Below are 10084 nucleotides of genomic sequence, written 5' to 3'. Positions count from 1 at the left end.
TGGGGGACAGCATGTGTGAAAGGACTTCCTCTGTCAGAGCTACAGGGAGTGGAGCATGTGGGTCCCTGGGCTGTGCTAACTCCTCCAAGGATGCTCAGGCCTAGGGCCTTAGAGCAAGGACTACAAATGGCACCAGGTCAGCCATTCTCATATCACAAGTGAAAAAGAAGAAGAAAAGCCAGGATTTCCTTAAAGTCGCTTTCTGTGGTCAGGGTGGAACTGTAGTGGACACTCAAGTCACATGGCCGTGGCAGCAGTCTGCTGGCTGTGGGGTCCAGAAGACACGGGGTGTGGACATCCAACATGGGGCTCACCCAAGACCACTGATGATTATGGAGCCAGTAGAAGCCTGTGTGAGGGTCTCAGGCTCACTCGGTGACTCGGTGGAACTACACCAGCTGTCACTGTGTGGTGACAGTGATTTCATTCAGCACCACGTCAGGCTTTCTGCCTCACGCTTCATTGGTACCTAAAATGTCAACAAGTGCACAAGATTTTCCAGAGTTGTCCATCTTTGCTCAGATTTGGTAAATGTGGCAGACGAGAGTGCTGATTTCAACCAGGATTGAACCTTTAGTACACGTAATTTCATACCCATCAGAACCTCAGGCTTTAGTATCTGGAATCACATGAAAGTTTGTTAGTAATTCATTTCCTGTCTCTGAATCTCCTTCTCTTTCACAGATATCATGAGTATCCTCAGTGGGGGTGTGTGGGTAACATTCCAAATGTTTGGTGGCTCATGAATCCTGCTTCATCAAACAACCCTGTGGTCACTGAATGTGAAGATAGATTAGACAGAACTGCAGAGGAAAGAGAAGTCTGAGCTGTAATTAGATGGAAAATGAAGGATGGAGGACACTGACATTTAAAAAAATTTTTTTAAAGTTTACTGATAACTTTATGTGTGTTGGTGTTTGTGAGTGTGAGCTGCCTTGTAAGATGGGAACTGAACTCTGTCCTCGGGGAGGATGGCCAGTGCTCTTTGCCACTGAGCCACCTCTGCAGGCCCAACATGGAAATTTAACATCAAGTTCTGAAGCCTGACCGTGATGGATATACAAAGGTCTTCCTAAAAGCAAGAGATTTGAGGGAGTACTTTTTCATCAGCAGGTGCTTCCAAAAGCCTTTAAGCCACAAAGCGTAAAGAAACTAAAAATAACAAGCAAAGTCAATCATCATTGGTCCTCATGCCCATGCAGTGACAGACCACCTTTCCTGTGACAGATTGGCAGAAGTGACACCAGCTACCGCACAGTTATTTTTACAAAGTTGTGTTGTGCAGCCATCATCGTACAGATAAACATAGGACCCTTCTGAGAATTCTCATTGGAAGAATCACCTGGTTGCCAAAGCCACTTGATCACCTAATTGCCCAAGTGATAGTTTCACTGCAAAATATGTGAGATTTCAGGAATATATATACATAGAGAATACACAGACATGTATATATATATATATATATGAAGAATACACAGACATGTATATATATATATATATATATATATATGTATATATATATATGTGGAATACACAGACATGTGTGTTTGTGTGTGTGAGAGTACAATGTGACATTAAACACACACAACATGTTGTGGAATCTAAAGAATTCAAATGGACCAAGCAAGTCAAAGACTTGTATGAAAAAAACTTCAAGTCTCTGAAGAAGGAAATAGAAGATATCAGAAGGTGGAAAGACCTCCCATGCTCATGCCTTGGCAAGATTAACATAGTAAAAATGGCCATCTTATCAAAAGCAATCTACAGATTCAATGTAATTCCTATCAAATTATCAACACAATTCTTTACATAACTTGAACGAAAAATTCTCAACATCATATGGAATAACAAGAAACCCAGAATTGCTGCTAAAGCAATCCTCTACAATAAAAGATCTTCTGGAGGTATCTCTATCCCTGATCTCAAGCTGTACAGTAGTAAAAACTGCATGGTACTGGCATAGAAACAGAATGGCGGATCAATGGAATAGAACAGAAGCCCCAGAAATAAACCCACACAATTATGGACACCTGATTTTTGACAAAGCTGCCAAAACCATACAATGGAAAAAAGATAGCATCTTTAACAAATGATGCTAGTCTAACTGGATATCTACATGTATTAAAATGCAAACAGATCCATACTTATCACCCTGCCCAAAACTGAAGTCCAAGTAGATCAAAGACCTCAACATAAAAGCAAACTCACTAAATCTGTTAGAAGAAAAAGTGGGGAAGTGCCCTGAACTCATTGGCACAGGAGACAACTTCCTGAACATAATACCAACAGCACAAGCTCTAACAGCAACAATCAATATAGGACCTCATGAAACTGAAAAGCTTCTGTAAAGCAAAGGACACTGTCTTCAAAACAAAACGACTGCCTACAGAGTGGGAAAGGATCTTCACCAACCCTATATCTGACAGAGGGCTAATTTCCAGAATCTATAAAGAACTCAAGAAGTTAAAAAGCAAAAATCAAGTAATCCAATTAAAAAATTGGGTACAGGGGCTGGAGAGGTGGCTCAGAGGTTAAGAGGTCATGAGTTCAATTCCCAGCAACCACATGGTATCTCACAACCATCTTAAATGAAATCTGGTGCCCTCTTCTGGCTTGCAGGTGTACATGAAAACACACATTGTATATATAATAAATAAATATCTTTTTAAAAAAATAGGGTACAGAGCTAAACAGAGAATTGTCAACAAAGGAATATTGAATGGCAGAGAAACACTTAAAGAAATGTTCAATATCCTTACTCATCAGAGAAATGCAAATCAAAAGGACCCTGAGATTTCACCTTACAGCCATCAGAATGGCTAAGATCCAAAACTCAAGTAGCAACATATGCTGGAGAGGATGTGGAGAAGAGGAACCCTTCTCCACTGCTGGTGGGAATGTAAATTTGTACAACCACAGTGGAAATCAATCTGGCACTTTCTCAATTAGGAATAGTGCTACCTCAAGATCCAGCAATACCATTCCTAGGCATACACAAAATAAGCTCAAGTAAACAACGATCAGTTTTACCCATTAGATTTTAGATTTGTCTTATTTCACCTTGGGCTGGGCAGATATTCCACCTTCACTAGCTCATATCCTCCAGACCTCATCCCATGTCATCCTTTTTAACCATTCCTATGTGGGCTACCTTCCTTCCATAATCTTATAAATACTTGCATATATTTTTCGCCCTGGTGTTTCTTCCTATGCCATTCTTAGAGTCCTTTCTCCCTGCCCACGTGGTTCTCTCTTCTCCTCACCCATGGTGGCATCCTCCTTCCTTGTCTCTTCCTGTCTATCTCCTTCCCATGATTCCCATGATTTTCCTGTCCCAGCCCAGGTTTAGGCCTTTAATCAGCCAATCAGGAATAATTTCTTTTTCTTTTTTTTTTTTTTTTTTTGCACAGTCCACAGAGGCTTTTTAGTTATGTTTTGCATCTCTAGAAAAAGAATCCCAGGATTTTCCCTCCTGTGTGTTTTCGTCTTGCTTCTTCATGGTCCGTGATGCCAGCTGAGGTTGCCAGTACAAGGAGGCTGAAATGACCAGACGGGAGCAGATTGTTCTGCCATTTTTCTAGGTCTTTGAGTTGCACATCAAACCTAGGCCTGATCACGCCACACTTGTTCAACCTGCCTGTGAGGGTCACAACAATTTTCCGATCTCTGTGGTCATCAGTGATCTCAAATTCCCCAAAGTAACCCTGTTTCATCATCACAGTTAGGACCTGAAAGATGACTTTGGATCATGGCCTGATGAAGACCTGGCGTTTGCCTCTCTTCTCAGCATTGTTGATGCTCTTGAGAGCAACTGCTGGGTGCACCATGATGATGAAGGGGAAAGATGGTGGGAAGAGCCAGGTATCATTTCCTAGGCAAGGTTAGACAGCAAAACTTGGGGTCCATGACAGTTTGCTCGTAAACAGTAAGAACCTCAGGGAGCAAGCAATTAACAAGTACAAAGCACAAGACCATACTCCAACAGAATGCTTTACAAATTAAAGCATCCCAATTGCAGGAGCTTCTTCAGGAAGAGTTTTTGAAAATTATTCTGAAGATGATTAGTCAGCACATAGGCACTCAATGAGCTGATGGACACCGCAAAGATACAACTACAGGAAGATGGAAGGCAAGGCATGAGCAAAATCATCTACCAGCAATAACCATTCAGATCTGGGGAATGAAAAACTGCAATAGTGTGTGATTACTATCCTCCTTTTTCTCTGAGCTCCCTCTCCTACTTGTTCCCTCTCTTCAAACAATTCTGCTGCTCCTCTATTTCCCCTTTTGAGTGAGATTTAAGCATCCTTCCTCGGGTCCTCTTTGTTACTTATCTTCTTTGGGTCTGTGAATTGTAGTATGTTTTTCCTGTTCTGTATGGCTGAAATCTGCTTATAAGTGAGTACATACCATGTGTGTCTTTCTGGGTCTGGGTTGCCTCACTCAGGGTGATCTTTTCTAGTTCCATCCATTTGCCTGCAGATTTCATGATTTTCTGGTTTTTAATAGCTGAATAGTATTCCATGGTGTAATTATACCATAGTTTCTGTATCCATTCTTTGGTTGAGGGACATCTTCGTTGCTTCCAGATTCTGGCTATTATGAACAGAGCTACTATGAACATAGTTGATCAAGAGTCCTTCCTTGTACGGTAGAGCATCTTTTGGGTATAAGCCCAGGAGTGGTATAGCTGGATCTCTCTCTCTCTCTTTCTCTCTGAGATGGGGTTTCTCCATGTAGCCTTGGCTCTCCTGGAACTCCCTTTGCAGATCAGGCTGGCCTGGAACTCACTGAGATCTACCTGCCTCCTCACATGCTGGCGTTAAAAGTGTGCAAGACCACAGCCTAGAGGCATTTGTTTCTTAATCCAAGCAAACTGACAATCAAGAATAAGCATCACAGCAGAATTAAGCTAGCTGCAGAGCATGTGAGAAGTTGCACATCACTAACCATCTGAGGACTCAAATGAAAACAATGAGAGAAGCCCCTGGTTTCTAGTTCTGCATGAAGAAGCTTAGAAGTTTCCAGTTCATTCTTGCAACAAACATCAAGGTGACCCCGCTGGAAACCATACAGCTCTTCCAGGCTGTGCAGCAGAAGTGAGGGACACAGGGCAAAGACCGGCACTGGAGAGACAGCAGAGGGAGGGCAGGAAGCCATGCCTCATGCTAGCAGAGATTCAGGCTCTGCTTTTCCTACAAGGGAGCTGGAACCAGCAAACCTCATCTGCGACTCACAAAGTGATGTGGACTGAGTGTGGTTAACTTTGTAGTTAGTACACACCTGCACGTCCACGCGTGGATTCCTCAGAACTCGCCAGGCCTCCTGCTCCTGCTCTTGCTCTCCCAAGCACCTGGTTGGCTTGGCCAGTGCCTGGGGCTTTTCCTAGGTGACCACACATGATACCCCAGGTAAAGGAACTGCAGAACAGACCTTCAGGGTGCTGCTGAGGGGCAGGGTCAGGAAGTGTGATAAGGTCTCAGAGCGCTTTCACCTAGTCAGTCCCATCTGTCTTCCCGTCTCTTGCACAGCCTAGAAGAGCAGCTTGGTTTCCAGAGGGTTCACCCTGGTGTTGGGTGCAGAAATGTGGGGATTGGGCAGCCAGGAATTGATGCCATCCACAAGGGAAGACTCACCAGTCAGCTGGAGTTGGATGTAGGAATGTAGCAATCATGTAGCCAGGAAAGGGGGGTCGAAAACCAGGGAAAGGGAGAGGAACCCCATCCTCCGAGATAGGCAAGAGGCTGTTGATTGGTAGTACTTATCTGGATTCCATTCGACCCAAAGTTTGGATTCAGGCGGATTTCCTGTAGCTTACAACAAATGTTTTGGTTTGGTTAAAAGTTTTACAAAAGACATAAACAGACAAATCAAAAGAGATTTAAAATCTTGATCTTGGATTCATGATAGTGGATCATATAGTGGAACGTTTTTTGTTTGTTTGTTTGTTTGTTTTTTATCAGAGTTAAATTAATAAATCAGAGCTCTTTCTCAATGAGGTTTGAGCATCTTACCCAGGGTCCTCCTTCTTGCTTAGCTTCTTTAGGTATATAGATTTTAGCATGTTTATCCTATCTCATAGGTCTATATAAGTGAGTATATATACCATGTGTGTCTTTCTGCTTCTGGGATACGTCATTCAGGATGATCTTTTCTAGTTTCTACCATTTGCCTGCAAATTTCACAATTTCCTCGTTTTTAATTGCTGAGTAGTATTCCATTGTGTAAATGCACCACATTTGTTGTATTATCACTTAATGTTTACTATTGATATATCTTCTGGTAATGCTGCTGTTAATCCTAAACAGCTGTATAACCAATTCACCACACAGAGAATAGGATTTATTTGGTTAAACTAGAACACAATGCTGGGCAATAGTACTACATCCTAAATCTCCAAGCCCTCATAGTTTCCTAACATTTAGATTCACCCATTATATTTGCGTTTTGTGAAATCTGAGGACCGGTTCATTCTCCACATCGTTCCAAGACCTGTCTAGCTTCTCTCTCCCAGCTCTGCTCCTCTGCCTCCCCCTTCTTCCTGATCTCCTGATCCTCCCTTCTCCCTCCTACTCCTTCCTCTCCATTGCTCAACATTGTGGCTGGTTGTTTTATTTTGACACGTTTACACAAACTTGAGACAGGTGATGCTTAGAATAAATATCACAATGCAATGTCTGGATTGAAACAGGAGAGTGGGGAGAGAAATCAGCATTTGAATGAAACAAGAGTAAGGTGTATACATTCCAAAAGAACATTATAGCAACAGTGTAAATGTACCACAATTTCTGTATCCATTCCTCAACTGAGGGAAATCTGGGTTGTTTTCAGATTCTGGCTATTATAAATAAAGCTGCTATGAACATGGTTGAGGATAGCCATTGGAAGAGGGAGAAAACAGGGAACAAAACATGAGCCTATCACAGAGGGCCTCTGAAAGACTCTACCCTGCAGGGTATTTAAGCAGATGCTGAGACTCATGGCTAAACTTTGGACAGAATGCAGAGAATCTTATGGAAGAAGGGGGGAGATAGAAAGACCTTGAGGGAACTTTAGCTCCACAAAGAGAGCAACAGAACCAAAAAATCTGAGCCCAGGGGTCTTTTCTGAGACTGATACTGCAACCAAGGACCATCCATGGAGATAACCTAGAACCCCTGCACAGATGTAGCCTAAGGCAGGTCAGTCTGCAAGTGTGTCACCAGTAAGGGGAACAGGGACTGTCTCTGACATGAACTCAGTGGCTGGCTCTTTGATCACCTCCCCCTGAGGGGGGAGCAACCTTACCAGGCTGCAGAGGAAGCCAGTGCAGCCAGTCCTGAGGAGACCTGATAGGCTAGGGTCAGATGGAAGAGGAAGAAGACCTACCCTATTAGTGTACTGGGGGAGGGGCATGGGAGTAGAAGAGAGAGGGAAGGTGTGATTGGGAGGGAATGATGGAGGGGGCTACAGCTGGGATATAAAGTGAATAAATTGTAATAAATAAAAAATTCAGAGTTCAGGTGATAAATGTCAGAACTCTGAACAGTTAATACAACAGTAGCATAACAACAGGAGGAAATATGAAGCATTTCTTTAAAAATTGGGATTCCTTAAATCACCTTAGACCTTCTAACCTTCAGAACTTGCATCTATCAACCTTCAAACACTTTCTTAGACCTCATAACTCAAACTTCTGTATCCTTGGGCCTCATATCCAGTTATTTCCCATGAGATATAAGAGAGACTATGCTGTGAATATTTGTTGTCCTTTAGCTAAAGGAATGATAAAAGCTTACTTCTGACACCTGCTCTTTGAGTCTGGTAATCAAGTGGACTCTGACTACACCTGACAGTAGCAGCTCTAGGAATGAGGATTAAGGCCTGGTCTCCTAAATATGAAGAGGACTGAGAAGCCTGAAGCTTCCTGTGACAGAGGTTGGCAATCTGACCAAGGGACCCAAGTGTGAGGTTAAAACAGACCTGAAGCATAACCTGGGCTTGGTGAGGTCACTGAATCTAGGAGCCATTTGTCCTCTGCCAGGCCAAGGAGCTCAAAGGCTGAAAGTGTCTGTGCTCTTGTACTGGCTGAGCCTCATCGCTGGACACAGAGGACAAGCCTGCATGGGAGCATTTTGACTTCCAGAGGCCAGTCTGCCAGCACGCCAGCACGCAGGGCATGGCTTATTGAGGCAGCCCAGGACCAGTCTCCTTCCTGGTGGCATTTGAAACAGTTACCTGGCAGAGTTTCCTTAGGCTAGAACACACACATACACACACACACACACACACACACACACACAGGATGGGGCATTGCAGACCCCTTGTTTCCTCAGCAGGACTGACAGCCTCAGAGCAGCAGACAAGGTCTGGAGCATAGCTTTGTGCTGTAGCTGAGCCAATTGGGAAGGCTCTTCTCCGGCTTTAAAAATTATTTTTACTAACTCTTGGATGGGGGTTCAGGGATCACCTACAGCCCTTTAGTTAATTTGGCAGTGTGTTGCATCTGTAGGTCTATAAATACATTTTTGGACATGTTAGAGGATTTGATCATCTATGAGGTGACTGACTATTATTTTGCATTTGTTAACTATTAAATATTAGGACTTTTGGTTTTTTCCCTGTTAAGTTGGAGCCTTAAAAAAAAAACAAACATAGTCCATAAAAAGAGGGTAACAGTTTCCTGTATAATTTGGTTTATAAAAAGTCAACAGCTTATAAAAGTCTAAGGCTATAATTTAGCAAACAGGACTAAACATATTTATAAGGCAGCAATTTTTGACCTTTTTGAGAGTGAAGAGAGAACATAATGACCAAATTTTAATGTTGTAAACAAATGAATATATCATATAGTTTTAGGATATCTAGGCAAAAACTCATATTTAGTAACTTCTGAGATAGGAGTTTTAGAACCAACAACATAGTAGAACAGCACAGAACAACAACAACTTTAAAATTCATTTCAATCTGTTATACCAAAGCCATTGGCCAGAAAGCCTAGTGGCCAACCAACCCAGATCACAGGTGGGAGAAAAGCATTTATTCATTCCTTCAGCAACTGGTAAGAACATAGGCAATTAGACATACATTATAAATTAGCTTGTTAATCTGAATAGACCTTTATAACCTTGATATAACCATCATATAAAAATTATTTTGAACCAGGGTTGAGTCCTATATGTAGCATGTTGTAAAAACATAACTTTGAATTTATATACATTCATACCAATTTAAAATGAGACTTGTTGCTTTATTAGTCTAAAAGGAGATAAAATAAGAAACAGAGTTAATAATGATTAAAGAAGTAAACCCAATAAGCAAATTAAATAAATCGTTAGATAAGAACTTACAGAATCATCTGAATATAAATTTTTGAGAGCAGAGTGTACAGAAATCAGGAAGAAAAGATTTTTAAAAGCTGGGAAGTAGGGCCTTAGAGATCAGAGGCTTTGAGAGCCAGTGTTAGAAAGCATGCAGGAGTGAGGAGGGGTAAGTGTCCATGAGGCTCCAGCAAGGACCAGGCCCCACTGCTTCAGCGTCCTGCCCTTCAGTTCTGACACAGTGAGGAACGAGGCTGCAAACAGTCATGTCCAAACTGTGGACCCTGGGACTACAGGGGTCTGGGGATTGCAGAGACCGCTAAGGGCCTGTGAACAGGGCAGGACGGCTCAGGCCAAGAGCCTTTGAAAGATGGAAGATGAGAACACATGTGTCCTGGTGACTTGAGGGGTGCTCATGAAGGCCTGACAGTTGTCATCAAAGAGAGGGAGGTGTAGGAAGGAGGGGAGGAGAAGGGGAGGCTGTGGGGTCACCAGCTGGGGGAGGAAGAAATGCACCAGGCACCAAGAAGAGGGAAGAATGGTGCCCAGTGAACAGGGCAGACAGGAGGGACACAGCCGTGGCTCTGTGCAGGGTGTGGAGCAGAGGGTGTGTGGGATGCGGACCTCTGGCTGGGGGGTCCCTGTGACCCCACACAGTGAGCCCTGAAGCTGCTGTCAGGGGCAGGCCCCGCGTGTGCAGGACCAGAGAAGAGGAACAGAAGGTGGCTGGGCAGGGGGACTGCAGGGAAGAGGGCAGGTGGGGAGTGTGGTGGGTAGGGTGAGTC

The 10084-nt window shown here is 43.2% G+C and overlaps 1 pseudogene; it reads right to left on the bottom strand.

Moving 5' to 3' along the window:
* Positions 1-3443: 3443 nt before the first annotated feature.
* On the bottom strand, positions 3444-3827 carry LOC110544215 (small ribosomal subunit protein uS8-like; annotated as a pseudogene).
* Between the last annotated feature and the right edge of the window lie 6257 nt (positions 3828-10084).

The sequence above is a fragment of the Meriones unguiculatus genome, chromosome 5, assembly GCF_030254825.1.
Source record: "Meriones unguiculatus strain TT.TT164.6M chromosome 5, Bangor_MerUng_6.1, whole genome shotgun sequence".
Lineage (NCBI taxonomy): Eukaryota > Metazoa > Chordata > Mammalia > Rodentia > Muridae > Meriones > Meriones unguiculatus.
The sequence above is the reverse complement of the archived record's forward strand: the minus strand, read 5'-3'. Positions and strand labels throughout refer to the sequence as shown.